At 37.2% G+C, this 16,409-nt stretch overlaps 1 protein-coding gene across 3 annotated transcripts in view; it reads left to right on the top strand.

Annotated features, from left to right (window-relative positions):
* The window catches only part of CCDC171 (coiled-coil domain containing 171), a gene marked incomplete at both ends in the record, with an annotated part of 355,055 nt that overhangs the window by 34,704 nt on the left and 303,942 nt on the right, over positions 1-16,409 (top strand). The gene's annotated exons all lie outside the window — the stretch shown is intronic.

Here is a 16,409-nt window from a genome sequence, read left to right as displayed (position 1 = left end):
GTGTGGGAAAAGACTACAAGTCTCCAGATTTTTACTCCTGTTCACTTTGCATTCTTTTAGGAGATTATATGTAAATTATTTTGAAGGAGAGGTAGGAGAAATTAAAACTGTTCATTCACTAACCAACTAATTTAAAATTTCAAATAAATTTCCATCATTTCTTCTCTTAATTATTCTGTGGTAAGACAAACATTTTTTCTACACAAAATGACAAATTGAAATGTAGTCTTTATATAGATGTCAAAGATATGCATTCTTTTTTTTTTTTTTTTTTTTTTTTTTTTTTTGCAGTACGCGGGCCTCTCACTTTTGTGGCCTCTCCCGTTGCGGAGCACAGGCTCCGGACGCACAGGCTCAGCGGCCATGCATGGCTCACAGGCCCAGCTGCTCCGCGGCATGTGGGATCTTCCCGGACCGGGGCACGAACCCGTGTCCCCTGCATCGGCAGGCGGACTCTTAACCACTGCGCCACCAGGGAAGCCCTGCATTCTTTACAGAATGAAAAATATCCATCTAAAATAAATTTTAGAGTTGCTTTGTGTTAGGAACAATTTTGTGAGATGAAGGCGGCCCAAAACCTGCAGAGAATAGAAAGCACCTTATTTCTTTAAGAGTGAAAGCTGGCAGTAAACAGTGGAAATTCTGTATTTGTTGTATATGTAAGCGTTCAGAATACCAACAAAATCATATCTTTCCCAAACCTTTGGTCCTTGGGCAATCCTTTTCTTCCCAGTCTCTCCCTCTGTGAAATTTGGAAAGACAGTCACTCTTTAGACCTCTTAGTGTTTTTATTTTTTTATTTTATGTTATTTTATTTGTTTTTGAGATTTTATAAAGGCTTTATTTGTCATACATGTGCCAACCACTGGAAATAAATTAAGCAGAGGTAATGGTAAATATATTTTCAGATTTTCTTATGATATAAAGCTAATTATACTCTTTATTAGTAGACTTGAACTCTCTAAGGCCATGACTTCAAATTTGTCTAACATGAATAACTTATGCTTCATTAGTAACCCCGTTTATTTATTTATTTGCTTCTTTAACTTTTTATTTTATATTGGAGTATAGTTGATTAACAATGTTGTGTTAGTTTCAGGTATACAACAAAGTCTGTGAGTCTCTCTCTCTTCTGTAAATAAGTTCATTTCTATCTTTTTAAAAAAAATTCCACACATAAGCGATATCACACACGATATTTCTCTTTCTCTGTCTGACTTACTTCACTCAGTATGACAGTCTCTAGGTCCATCCATGTTGCTGCAAATGGCATTATTTCATTCTTTTTAGTGGCTGAGTAATATTCCATTGTATATATGTACCACATCTTCTTTATGCATTCTTTTGTCGATGGACATTTATTTAGGTTGCTTCCATGTCTTGGCTATTGTAAACAGCACTGCAGTGAACACTGGGGTGCATGAATCCTTTCGGAATGTTTTTCTCCCGGTATATGCCCAGGAGTGGGATTGCAGGATCATATGATAGCTCTATTTTTAGCTCCTGTTATTTTTAGAGTCTGCTTGTAATTTGTATAGTTAGTTCTCTCATTCATTCAGTCACTCGTTCATTTATTCATTCCCTAAGTACTTTCTGAGTTCCTTCTGTGGGTCCTGAAGATATAAAATTGATTAAGATATGATTTCTGTCCTAAAAGATATCTCAACATGGAGAGACATGTAAAGAGAGAAAATATATTGTAATATAATAACATTTTGAACAAAATGCTATGGGATCATAAAAGAGAAATGAATTAATTGCCTGGGAGATTGGGGAGATCACCACAGAGCAGAGGACATTTGAGCTGTTGTTGATAATTGTCTTCAGGGTTACCTAGAACAAACAAGTACACATAAGTAAATGAAAATAACCCTTTTATTATTTATTTATTATTTTTTGGCTGCGTTGGGTCTTCATTGCTGTGCGCGGGCTTTCTCTAGTTGCGGCTAGTGGGGGCTACTCTTTGCTCTGGAGTGCGGGCATCTCATTGTGGCTTCTCTTGTTGTGGAGCACGGGCTCTAGGCATGTGGGCTTCAGTAGTTGCAGCACATGGGCTCAGTAGTTGTGGCATGTGGGCCCTAGAGTGCAGGCTCAGTAGTTGTGGCACGCGGGCTTAGTTGCTCCATGGCATGTGGGATCTTCCTGGACCAGGGATTGAACCCGTGTCCCCTTTATTGGCAGGTGGATTCTTAACCACTGCACCACCAGGGCAGTCCCAACCCCTCCCCCCCGTTTTTTTTAAAATACTCAGAAATTTCCAGTGCTACCAGTCAGAAGCCTGGAACTTATATAATATGATGCAGAGACCTGTATTTAAATGTGTGGATGATGTGATTTTGATAGCAGTTTCCTGGTCAGTCCTGTAAATCTCACATGAAATGTACGTGGTTACATCAGACTTTGTATTATGAAGTATTAAGAGAATTTGAAATTCTGTATGAATCTTTAATTATTATGTGTGGGAAGAATAGGGGAATATACTCCTTAGTTACTACCACCTTCTGTGAAATAGATTTTATTGTACTCTGTAACCAAAATGTTCAGAACACTGTCTCTCAATTTCTTATCCTTTTTATTTTAACAAAAGAAAACTGCTTTTCCTTTTATAAAGCAAGCTTAGAAACCTTTTATATTTTAAAAAAGTCTTTTTTAAAACAACTTGAGGGATAGATGGAAATTCTCTCCTCTCTCTATTGGCTGTTGATGGGTTCAGGTTTTCATCCTATAATTAGGTGTTAGTATCACATAGTGTTCTTTTGTGTAGCTCTCTAAGGGAATTCAGTTTTTAAAATAAGTTTTAAATAAACCTACATGAAACCCCATCTTTAACAGACAAAGCTGGTATAATATTTCTCTCATCTGGGCTTTAGAATTCAGGCTCACTATAAAAAGCAAATCTTAATTTTATGCCATGTCTCCTTTCTTTCCCAGTAATTGAAGCGCTGAATAGAGGTGTACTTCTCTGGAATATTAATGGAGTTACCTCATTTTAAGAAAGTGTTTTTCATTTTTTAAATGCCTGTCCTCTTTTAATAAACATAAAAATTCCATGTCTTTAGCATTATTTGAAATTTCAAACCAAAGCAAAGCCACGGTAATTTTAGAATGATGTGTTTATAGTGATCTTGGAAAAAATATGTTATTTTTTATCTCTATTTATTTAAAAATTTTATTTAAAATGAACATTTGTTTTGTTTTTATTTATTTCTTTGTTTTCTGCAATAGCAATGTGAACTTTGAGGATGCTTATTTTAGCCATGAGCTTTTCTGTTGTAGGCAGTGTGGGACATGCAGTGGTAAACCATCATGCTCTTTCCTTTGTCATTTTTATAGTTCATTTCAATGTATAACTCATCAGTAGGATTGAAAACATTCAAAAGATGAATGTATGTTTTTCATATTTAATTTATTTCCAAAATTCTGTAACTAAGCCACGGAACAAAGTGACCCTTTCCTCATTCACTGACTAAATTTGGTTTATATATCTAGTGATCAAGGGGTGGGAGAGTTTGTGACGGCAAAAGAGCATGGGAAATGTAGACTGAAAATAATACCGCAGACTGAAGAAGGAGGAGGAAGAGTGGGGGGGCGAGGGGGTAAAGGAAGGTATCAGACTAGGTGTGGGCATCAATCATTGGCTGTATGATAAGACAGCAGCTAGGGACTGGGGTACAACATGTCAGAGGTTGACCTGGTAAGCACAGTTGTGATCTAGGGACAGCTTGGAGTAAGTTGCATGAAAAGGAAGTATTTCAGAGTTTTGCCTTAAATGATCTAGGGTAGCAAGGCGCTTTTCTTGGTAGCTTCCTGGGAAACTGTCTGCTGGTGCCCTTTGTAAGCAAATGGCATAGAAAGTGAGTCTGGCACTGGTACTGCCTGTTGTTTCCAAACAGGAAATATCTTAATATTCAGTTTATAAAATTACATAATATTGTTCTTATTGTAAAAATGTCCTGAATTTAGGGAAATTTAAAAGCACAAAGTGAAGGAATCCCCCCCTCCCCTGCAAGCCTGCCCGCTCCAGGCCTACTCCTCATCTAAGGGTGTATAAACATATATTATTATATTTACATAAATATGCCTCAGTAATATTTGGCGTCCATCTTTTGATATTCTTACACTATTCTTGTAGTGTTTCAGAGCTTTTCTGTCATGTGGAAGTTCCTAATACATATAACAAATCCCTTATTGATAGACATTTTATTTCCTTCAAAAGTTTTTGCTTTAATTTAAAATGAGTCACTAACATTCTTGTCCATATCTTTGCTCTGTTGTACATGTGATTTAGCTGTATAAATGCCTAGAAGTATAATTGCTTGGTCTTCAAGTTTATGGATTTATAATTTGTGATAGGTATTACATAAAGTTAGTACTAGTTTATACTCTACAGTAGTAAACACTATTTTTGATTGTAGAACTATGCTGGCTTTGGGGATTTAGAGAGATAACCATGTACTAGACTAAGGTTGTAACTATATCTATATTGATATATTTCATAAGTTAGGAAGGGGGAGTACTTTAGCTCTGATATGTTTCTAACTACTTTAATCCTTCAGACTTGAAACCATATTTTGGAGTTCAAGAAATAGTGTTTATATGAGTAAGTATAAAGAATTATACTTTGGGGGCTATTTTCTGGAAGGTGTGGAAAGAAAGCAAGTTTATTTTCTAAGAGCACAGTGTGGTTTACTTTGATGTTAAATGTCAGTTCCAAAACAAGCTCCATTTTAAAATATTGTAAGTTCAACACCTCCCTCTAGTGGAGAAAAGAAAAACTCACTCAATTTCCTCTATCCTTACTGTGATTTTATTTGTTACACACACACAGACACACACACACAGACACACACACACACACACACACTTCACTGTAAGGATCCAGGTAGCTTTGGTTTGATGAGAAAATAAATTCTGTGACAAAAATTAAAAAAATTTATTTTGGAGCAGGCAAGTTAATCTTGATGTATAACTGCATGAGGTATTTTGTAGTTCTTTTGGAATTTTCTTTTATGTTATAATGTACTCCAGACATGGATTGCATTGATTAAACCATACACCTATTATAAATATTTGAACATACAAAAAATAATAGGGATTAATATATAATATATAATTAATACTCAATATAACCAACCAATACCATTAATATAGCAAACACTTACCATCTAGATCATGTGTTTGTCATATTTGCTTAAGAATTCATAGCGAATTTCATATCACTGAAGACTGAATCACTTCACCATCCCACCACCACCTCATCGCCAAAAGATAACCATCATTCTGAAGTTGGTGTTTAATTTTCTGTCTGTAAACATTTATGATATATCATTTTTTTTAGTATTTTGTATATTTTTAAAATATACATACAGTATCACACAGTATGAGTCTTTGTCCAACTTGTCTTTCTCACTTGTGTTTTTCAGACTTAGCCAAGTTAATAAACTATCTCTGGTTCATTCAATTTAACTGATCTATAGTATTTTTTCCAAAGCATATGTCATAATTAGTTTAACCATTACTGGATTGATTGAGATTTAAGTTCTTTCCAAGTTTCAATTATTGCAGACAACGCTTCCATGAACATCAAATATTTTTGTTTATGTGGGATGTATTTAGTGTGTATGCAATTATTAAGAGGTAAAATATATGCTAAATTATTCTCCCAAGGGGTTGTATCGATTTGAGAGAAGAGTTTCTCTTCCCTTGCAGTCTCTTGAGCACTTGGTATTTTTCAGATTTAATTTCTATTTAAATTTATTTTTGTCTGCGTCTGGTCTTAGTTGCGGCACGCGGGATCTTTCGTTGGGGCATGCGAGCTTCTCTCTAGTTGTGGCATGCGGTTTTTTTCCTCTCTGTAGTTGCACGCAGGCTCCAGAGAGCGTGGACTCTGTAGTTTGCCACACGTGGGCTCTCTAGTTGAGGAGCGCGGGCTCAGTAGTGGTGCTTGGGCTTAGTTGCCCCGCGGCATAGGTGGGATCTTAGTTCCCCAACCAGTGATCGAACCTGGATCCCCTGCACTGGAAGGCGGACTCTTTACCACTGGACCACTGGGGAAGTCCCCAGATTTAATTTCTTTTGCAATAGGATGCGTGTGAAATTGTCTCTTGCTCTTGCTTAAGTTTCTATTTCCCTGACGTGGAACATGTTATGTTTATTGGCCATTTATGTTTCTTCTTTTGTGAACTGCAATTTTATATTTTTTCCCCTTTTCCTTTTGGATTGTTTGTATATTCTTACTGATTTATAAGAGTTTTTAATATATTTGGTTGCTTGGTTACTTAAATCTCCATGGCAAACATCTTTTTCCTCTTTGTGGAGACATGGAGACAATCCACATTGTGTTTGATGTGCACTTTTAAATTTTAATGTAGTTGAATGTATCAGTTTTTTCCCTTATTGATAGTGCTTTTTATGTCTCATATAATCCAAAGTCATAAAGAAAAATATATTTTTCTGTATAGAGCATGAGGGAGGGTCTAATTTTATTTTTTCCAAATGGATGACCAAATGTCCCTGTACTAGTTATTCACTTGTCTATTCTGTTACCACTTATTGATTTAAAATGTCATCTGTGTCATATATCAAGTTTCTTTATATCTAAGGTTTGGTTTCTGGTGCTCTGTTCTGCTTCAGTTACATGTTGGTCTATTTCTGAACCAATACTAAATTGTTTTATTTACCATGGCTTTAGAGTAAATCAGATAGGGCAAGTTCCCTCCTCCATATTCTTAATATTTTTTCTGGGGGGGTGAGGAGGAGAGTAATTCTTATCCTTTTAATCTTCTATATGAGTTTGAGAATTGGCTTGTTACATTCCACCAAGAAACCTTGCTGTAATTTTGATTGGAATTGAATTGGATTTATAGGTCAGTTTGGCATAAATTGACATCCTTAATTTCTTCTGTTTTCCATCCTTTTATATTTTTGTTCTATTTTTGAGGAGATTTCTTCAGTTTTATATAGCAACTTTTCTGTTGAATTCTCATTTCTGCTTTTGGGTTTTTTTGTGTGTGTGTGTGGTATGCGGGCCTCTCACTGTTGCGGCCTCTCCCGTTGCGGAGCACAGGCTCCAGACGCGCAGGCTCAGTGGCCATGGCTCACGGGCCTAGCCGCTCCATGGCATGTGGGATCTTCCCGGACCGGGGCACGAACCCGTGTCCCCTGCATCGGCAGGCGGACTCTCAACCACTGCGCCACCAGGGAAGCCCCTGCTTTTGGGTTTTTAATTTCCAAGAGCTGTTTCTTGTTTCTTGGCTATACCTTTTTATAGTAGAGTCTTCTTATTTCATGTTTGTAATACCTTATTTTAGCTCTCTGAGGATAGAAGTCATATTTGTTTTGAAGGTGGTTCCCCTCATTCTTCCCCCCTAGATTGTCTTTGTTTTTTCTGAGTGTTTGACCCCATTTGTCTGAGTTTCACATGAGAAGCTTTCCTCAAGTGTCTGCTGATCCTTGGCTGTATGTTCATGTTTAAGAATGAAGCACTAAAAAGCTGGGAGAAAGCTTTGTGTATGTGGAGCCATTCCATTTAATTGGGGAACCTTAGAAATGCCAGGATCTGCAGGTCTTTTCCCTTGGACTGGTAGTTTCCCCACAAAGGAGTCTTCTAGGCTTCTCCTTGTGCTTATAGTACCTTAAGTGTAAGAGTCAATGTTCTGGGAGCTGAAGAGAGAAAGGGAGCCGTGAAGTCTCACTTCCCACTATTTCCCAATCTCCTGATTTTGAATAAGGTGTCTTACCCTGACCTTCAGTTTTGTCTGGTTTTCATGACCTCAGAACCTTTTTGGGGGCAACCTCTCTTGTTAGTAAATAAACTCTTTCTCTTTTTCCAGGATGGAGAGGAGACTTTGTCAGGGAGGGAGTTGGCAGAGGAGATCTGAGGATATAACTAACTGCTGCTTACAGAGGCTTCCAACTGTGTTCTGTATTCATTGCTACCCCATGGCTTGGCTTCAGGGATGATTGCTGCTTCCAATTTCTGATCTTTTATGGATATGAATTCAGCTTGCTATTAGGCTCTTCCCTTTTTGAGTATTTAACAAAGTTGAGAAAGCTGAAACCTGTCATTTATCACTTGTCCATTTACTTTCCATCTTGCAAATTTGCTTTTGACATCTCTTGTTGGCTGTCATCTTTTCTGCCACTCATTTTTATTCTATCTTCATTTAAGTGGGATTTCAGGAGCAAGCAGAGATGATTGGATAGCTTTGATCCAATCTGTTTAACTGGTGGTGCCCTGTTTTTGCTCTTTCTGCATATGACCTTCTGAGACCTTAGAGTCTCACTTTTCATCTCATATTTGAGCTCTGGTTTTACTGAATGTTTTTTAGTATTAAAAGCAGCTAGGGTGCTGGGTTTCATAGCTACAGTTCTTTTTTTTTTTCCAGTTTTTTTGAGACATACTTGACATATATACTCTATAAGTTTAAGGTGTACAACATGAATGATTTGATATATATATATACTGCAAAATGATTACGAGTTTAGTTAACTTCCATTACCTCACACAGTTACAGATTTTTTTTTCTTGAGATGAGAACTTTTTTTTTTTTTTTGTGGTACGCGGGCCTCTCACCGTTGTGGCCTCTCCTGTTGCGGAGCACAGGCTCCGGGCGCGCAGACTCAGCGGCCATGGCTCACGGGCCCAGCCGCTCCGCGGCATGTGGGATCTTCCCGGACTGGGGCACGAACCTGTGTCCTCTGAATCGGCAGGCGGACGCTCAACCACTGCGCCACCAGGGAAGCCCGAGATGAGAACGTTTAAGATCTACTCTTGGGCTTCCCTGGTGGCGCAGTGGTTAAGAATCCGCCTGCCAATGCAGGGGACACGGGTTCGGGTTCTGGTCCGGGAAGATCCCACATGCTGCAGAGCAGCTAAGCCCGTGAGCCACAACTACTGAGCCTGCGCTCTAGGGCCCGCGAGCCACAACTGCTGAGCCCACGCACCACAACTACTGAAGCCCGCGCACCTTAGAGCCCGTGCTCTGCAACAAGAGAAGCCACCGCAATGAGAAGCCCATGCACCACGACGAAGAGTGGTCCCCGCTTGCCACAACTAGAGAAAGCCCGCGTGCAGCGACGGAGACCCAATGCAGCCAAAAATAAAATAAAAATAAATAAATAAATTTATTTAAAAAAAAAAAAGATCTACTCTCTTAGCAACTTTCAAATATACAGTATGGTAATGTTAACTATAGCCATCATGCTATACATCATATCTTAATATTCAGTTTATAAAATATTTATAAAATAAAATTTTTATGGCATACAGTATTACAGTCTTTCCATAATACAGTATTGGAAACATCGTTAAATTTAAAAAACCACTTACCTGTGATCATGGGCTAATACTCAGTTTCTCCAATTATTAGAGAGAGATGTACGATATGGCAACGTGAATCTTCGAAGGCAAAGTTATAAAACAGAAAACTAACACATTATTAATTTTATATTAAATATCACTCACCTATGCCTATGTCAGGATAGACTATCTACTTCAGTACAGATCTTGCACATGATGTTCAACGCGATGAATACTTAGGTGATGATGCTGACAAAAGCATCTCATATAGTTCTTGCTGTACAGTTATTCAGTTTTCACATGAAAACACACACATACACAACAGATAAGTTTATTAACTGTATGGCATGATGATTATTTGCTATTCATTAAGTGGAAGTGGGTCATGTAAAGGTCTTCATCCTTGTCATCTTCATGTTGAGTCGGCTGAGGAAGAGCAGGAGGAGGGCTTGGTCTCGCTGTCTCAGGGGTGGCGGTGGTGGAAGAGACGCAGGAGATGGAAGGGGAGGCAGGAGAGGCAGGCACACTGGTGTAACTTTATGGAACTACATTGTCCTTTCTGTCTGCCGTTTTTGCTTTTTCATTTCTCTAAAAATGTTTCTATATGATACCAATCCTTCTTTCATTGTTTGCTTTAGTTTCAGTGCCCATGTCATAGAAGGGTCCATGTTGTAAAAGAAGTCAAAAGCAGTCTTCAAATCAGCACCCTTCTACCAGATTGTCTAATGTCAATTTGTTTTCTGGCACTGCTTCTTCTATGTCTTCTTCCTTATCATCTGACACTGGTTTAGAAACACTCATCTCCATCAGGAAATCTTCTGTTAATTCTTCTGGTGTGCTGTCTCAGCTCTTGAACTTCTCCAAGATTCATATCTTGAAACCCTTCACCCCCCATTTTTTTTTTTTTTTGCCATATCTATGATCTCTTTCACAATTTCCTTGATTGGCTCTGTCGTAAATTCTGTGAAGTCATGGACAACATCTGGCCACAGTTTTCTCTAGCAGGGATTTATTGTTTCCGGATTGATGGCTTTCACAGCTTTTTCTATAACAACAATGGCATTTTTTCAATGCTGTAATCCTTCCAGACTTTTATGATGTTCTCTCAGTCAGGGTTCTCTTCCATAGCATTGACCATCCTTTCTGTAGAGTACCATGTATAATGAGTGTTAAAGGTTCTTATGACCCCCTGATCGAGAGACTGAATTAGAGATGTTGTATTTGGGGCAAGTGGACCATTTTAGTGTCTTTGGTGTTAAACTTATGGGGTTCTGGGTGGCCAGGGGCATGTCCAATAACAAAAGAACTTTAAAAGGCAGTCCCTTACTGGCAAGGTATTTCCTGACTTCAGGGACATAGCATCGATGGAACCAATGCAGAAAATGTATTCTTGTTGTTTAGGCCTTCTTGTTGTACAACCAAAGGACTGGCAGCTCAGGGGTTAGCAGCTTTGTAGATAAGGGCAGTACTGATCATAAATCCAACTGCATTTGCACAAAACAATAGAGTTAGCCTATCCCTTCCTACCTTAAACCCTGGTGCTTGCTTCTCTTCCTTATGAATAAATGTCCTTTGGGCATTTTTTTCCAGAATAGGGCATTTTTTTCTGCATTAAAAACCCGTTCAGGCAGATATCATTTCTCCTCAATGATTTCCTTTTTTTTAATTGAATTATAGTTGATTTACAATGTTGTGCTATTTTCTGCTGTACAGCAGTGACTCAATTATATACAATATACATTTAAAAATATTCTTTTCCATTATAGTTTATCCCAGGAGATTGGATATAGTTCCCTGTGCTCTGCAGCAGGACCTTGTTTATCCATTCTAAATGTAATAGTTTGCATCTGCTAACCCCAAACTCCAATCCATTCCTCTCCCTCCCCCGCTTCCTCTTGGTAACTACAAGTCTGTTCTCTATGTCGGTGAGTCTGTTTCTGTTTTGTAGATAGCTTCATTTGTGCCATATTTTAGCCCTCAGTGATTTTCTTAAAGGCATCTGGGAACTTGTCTGCTGCCTCTTGGTTTTCAGAAGTTGCCTCTTCTGTTATCTTGGCATTTTTAAAGCCAAACCTCTTCTTAAAATTATCAAACTATTCTTTGCTGGCATTAAATTCTCCAGCTTTAGATCCTTCACCATCCTTTTGCTTTAAGTTGTCATATAGTGATTTCGCTTTTTCTTGAATCATATTAGAGTCTATAGGTACGCCTTTCTCAGAGCAATGCTGCACCCACATAAAAGCTGCCTTTTCAATATAAGATAAAAAAGGTATATTGCAAAAAGTGCCAAGTTTTCTCACCTGCTGTTGTAGCTGCAGCCATGGCCTCACTAATTTCCTTTTCTTGTTTTTTATAATGGTCCTTAACACTGGATTCATTTTTCTTGAAATGGCAGGCAGTCACAGCTGCAGACCTGAATCTATGGGGCCTATCAAGCAATTCGGCTTTTTCTTGTAATGTCATGATTTTTCTTTGCTTCTTGGGACCACTTCCAGCATCACTAGTGATACTTCATAGGGGTCCCATGTTGTTATTCAAGGTTTACTAAGCACAATGCACTAAACACAATGAAAAAGTGAGAACCGAGAGAGAGAGAGAGAGAGAGAGAGAGAGAGAGAGAGAGAGAGAGATTACTTTTTGTTGCGATATGAAGTTTACTGGAGAAATGAACTGCTCATGTGGAGATGAGTAGCATGTGCATTTTAAGCATATACTTGCAACACTTGAGCAATGCCATAGGAGGTGGCTACAAAATTATTACAGTAGTACACTATGGAGTACAGTTAATTTTATGCAGTTATGATTTAATACTGCATCTTTATGTTTGTTTACATTTCTTTTGGCTGTGAACGAGGCCATGTAGTCTGTGTTTGTGTGCATAAGTTTTGATAAATTTTAATGTTTTATAATAGATTTATATATTTTTTATGGTAATAAATGATAAAATAGATTAGAGTCTACATATTTTATGCATTCTTGACATACCTAACTTTTTCTTATTTTTTTGATACTTCTAGGCTATGCAGTTTGTCTGTGAGTTTTTTCAACTTGTCACAAATCTCCAAAAAATTATCGAATGTATTTATTGAAAAAAAATCTACATATAAATGGACCCATGCAGTTCAAACACATACCCATGTTGTTCAGGGGTCAACTGTGTATATAATATATATACATACACATCTGTATACTTTTATACCATATTTTATTTATTTATCCATTGATGGACATTAAGGTTATTTCCATGTCTTGGCTGTTGTATTGAGGTTGTTGATTTTCAAGGCCACCAGGAGTTGGGGGAAGGGAGTGTGGAATTAGGGCGAGTTTAAATGCTACAAAGCTTGCTATTCTTACTGAGATTCGGCTGATTTTCTTGAATAAATGCTTCTTAGATTATTGCAAGCCTTTGGTTAGTTTTCAGTTATGAAAAATTTGATTTTGACATTTTTTGCCAGTGTTCTTGTTACTTTAATGGAGGAAAGAATTATTGGTGGTCCTTACTCTGCCTTTCTGGAACTTACTTATGTTCTCTGAAGATATTCTAAAGTTTTCTTCTCTTTGTATATACTCCTCTCAGGGAATGTTTTTGCCCTCCCCATTTGATTTAGATTCCATCTTTCATGTTGGGGAATTTTTTCAAGTACCGTGTTTTCTTATGTTTAAGAGTGAGGGACTGAAAAACTTATTAGAAGTTTTTGAGTGTTGGGTTAGCTCTTTCAACCATGATCTTCGCTGTAGGGTTATCTGGTGGATATTTGAAAGAGATAGATAAAATCCTTCTACCTTCCCCAAATAACTTAAGAAGATGTAGGAAGTAGAAAACTTGATTGAATCATTGTCAAAATTCCAGGCTTATGCTGCTTCACCAATGAACAGAAAGAAACATTCAAGGAGCAAATAATTTCAGTCTTACATAAACTCTGCCAGAGAATGAAAAGAAAACTTGATAACATACCAAACTAATAATCTTGATACTAAACTGACAAGGATACAAGGAAAGATAATTATAGCCAATCTCACTCATGAATATACGTGCAAAAATATTATACAGATTTTTAGCCAACTGAATATAGCAAAATGGAAAAAGATATAATCTAAAAAGCCTTTATACAAGAAATGCCAAGTAAGTCTAACATTAGAAAACCAATCAAGGTAATTTTAATTAATGTAATCTGTTAACTTTGTTATGTAATATAAGTTTCTTGGGTATGTGAATAGAATTCCTAAAAACTACACTACACTGAGGAAAACAGTTTTTTTAGTAAAAACTATGTAGGTGTGTTTATATCCATATCTAATAATATATAGTAATTATCACATAATATTAGTGACTACTTGACCTCTGCATTAAAACTGTGATTTTTAGGTCAGAATTTCATCTACATCTTGAAAGACTTTTATTTGAAAGCTGTTTGTTAAGTAATATTTAATATAAGTCAAGTATCACAAAGTAAAAGCCCTAACTGATCGGCCATTCATTTTCCAGTTCTTCTTTATAGGATTAAATTCAAACTCACATGGAACGATGGGCATACATTAGTGTAGTATTTGGAATGATTGTTTTCTTTCTATACTATTTATCAATAGAATGGGAATCACAAGTCATCTTTTCTTATAAATAAATCTTGTGAGACTTCCTGAATTCTTTAATTTCTTTTACTTGATTTAATAAATATTGTTTGAGGGCCTCCCTGGTGGCGCAGTGGTTGAGAGTCCGCCTGCTGATGCAGGGGATACGGGTTCGTGCCCCGGTCTGGGAGGATCCCATATGCCGCGGAGCGGCTGGGCCCGTGAGCCATGGCCGCTGAGCCTGCGCATCCAGAGCCTGTGCTCCGCAACGGGAGAGGCCACAACAGTGAGAGGCCCGCGTACCGAAAAAAAAAAAAAAAAAAATAAATAAATAAATAAATAAATATTGTTTGAAATAATTGCCATCAACTAGGAGATAAGTATTTTTGGTTATAGACTTTGTTTTTATTTCAAATTATTTGTGTTACTTTGTGATTGGCCTTGTAAATTGCTATTTATTCATTTTAATGTGTACACAGTAGTCTAAGTGAATGGTTGAAAGTTGGAGATTATGTATTTGTAAATCAAGAAGGCATGTATTTTAACAGTAGATTTGAATTAATACTATTGATTGCTTGAAGGAGGAGGCCCTATCATATAGAATAATAGTGGTATCTTATACTTGTGTAGTGCTTAATGGTCTTAAACGTGCTTTCATATATGAAGGTACTCTTATGATGTAATCAGCTTACATAAGGCTGTTCATCATACCATTTGCTTCTGAATCCAGAGTGTTATGATAAAAACGGTGAGTGCTGTCTGTTGGTTGTAGGCAATGTTGGCACACTCGTGCTATGCTACGTAGCTTTGTTCTTTTCTATGATAGTTTAAAGATTGAAAACATATAAGTTGATGAACTTCTATTAAGGAGTTTCCATTACCTGCAGAAAATAATTCTTAAGAGTTCATGTGTACTTGGCTATAGAGTAGTAATTATAAATGAGGGAATGTGGGAGAAGGAATTAAAGTAAATTTTGTTCTTCATCCTTTGACTGTGGACTATACTGCCGGTTACTTTCCAGACTAGAATCTTTTATAGAGAATTTTTATAGAGAATTATATTTGGTGCTTGCAACATTCTGACTCAGATTCTGATGACACCTTTTGAGTGGCTAGGAATACTTGGATGCATGTACAAATATATGTTTGTATGCTGAGTAAGATTATGCTGGTGAGGGGAAGGTGGGAAAAAGGGCTTTGTCAAAGACCTTAAGTAGGAAAGATGAATCTAGATTAGTTACTGTGGAAAATATCTTTGATATGTGTATTAAGTTTATATTTGAACTTCCATAAAATTCAACTCTGATTTCTGAGTTTAGTTGGAAAAGAATATCGAGAGATTTAAGTAGAACTACCTGATGTTATTTTTCTTTCAGTAGTACAGCAAAGATTTAAAAACTTGAACACTGAAGAGAAAATGAAATACAGCCATCTAGTGGCTGCAACCTAAAAAGCTCTAAGCATAGTTAAAGTACCATGAGCTCACATAAAAATCTCTCAAGGGTCATTATTAGGCATTCAAGCTAATCATTCCTTATCACACAAAGGAGCAATACACATTTGTATTACTAAAATTTTAATCAAATTTTAATGAGAAGGGAAAACCTAATATATGTCAGTTGAACTATAACATTATGTAAATACCCTCAGAGGTCAATTGAACTAGAGTAAAATTATAGTAAGCTATCTACATTTTCAGTTGTAATATGTATTAATCAGATTTCTTTAACATCTTTATTGGACTATAATTGCTTTACAATGTTGTGTTAGTTTCTGCTGTATAACAAAGTGAATCAGCTATATGTATACATATATCCCCATATCCCCGCCCTCTAGCATCTCCCTCCCACCCTCCCTATCCCACCCTTCTAGGGGGTCACCAAGCACTTAGCTGATCTCCCTGTGCTATGCAGCTGCTTCCCACTAGCTATTTTACATTTGGTAGTATATATATGTCCATGCCACTCTCTCACTTCGTCCCAGCTTACCCATGCCCCTCCCCGTGTCCTCAAGTCCATTCTGTACATCTGCATCTTTATTTCTGTCCTGCCCCTAGGTTTATCAGAACCGTTTTTTTTTCTTAGATTCCATATATATGTGTCAGCATACAGTATTTGTTTTTCTCTTTCTGACATACTTCACTCTGTTTGATGGACTCTGGGTCCATCCACCTCACTACAAATAACTCAATTTCATTTCTTTTTATGGCTGAGTAATATTCCATTGTATATATGTGCCACATCTTCTTTATCCATTCATCTGTCGACGGACACTTAGGTTACTTCCATGTCCTGGCTACTGTAAATAGAGCTACAGTGAACACTGGGGTGCATGACTCTTTGAATTATGGTTTTCTCAGGGTATATGCCCAATGGTCGGATTGCTCGGTCATATGGTAGTTCTATTTGTAGTTTTTAAAGACACCTCCATACTGTTCTCCTTAGTGGCTGTATCAATTTACATTCCCGCCAACAGTGCAAGAGGGTTCCTTTATCTTCACACCCTCTCCAGCATTTATTGTTTGTAGATTTTTTGATGA

The sequence above is a fragment of the Hyperoodon ampullatus genome (genome assembly GCF_949752795.1).
Source record: "Hyperoodon ampullatus genome assembly, chromosome: 6".
In the NCBI taxonomy this organism is placed as follows: domain Eukaryota; kingdom Metazoa; phylum Chordata; class Mammalia; order Artiodactyla; family Ziphiidae; genus Hyperoodon; species Hyperoodon ampullatus.
The sequence above is the reverse complement of the archived record's forward strand: the minus strand, read 5'-3'. Positions and strand labels throughout refer to the sequence as shown.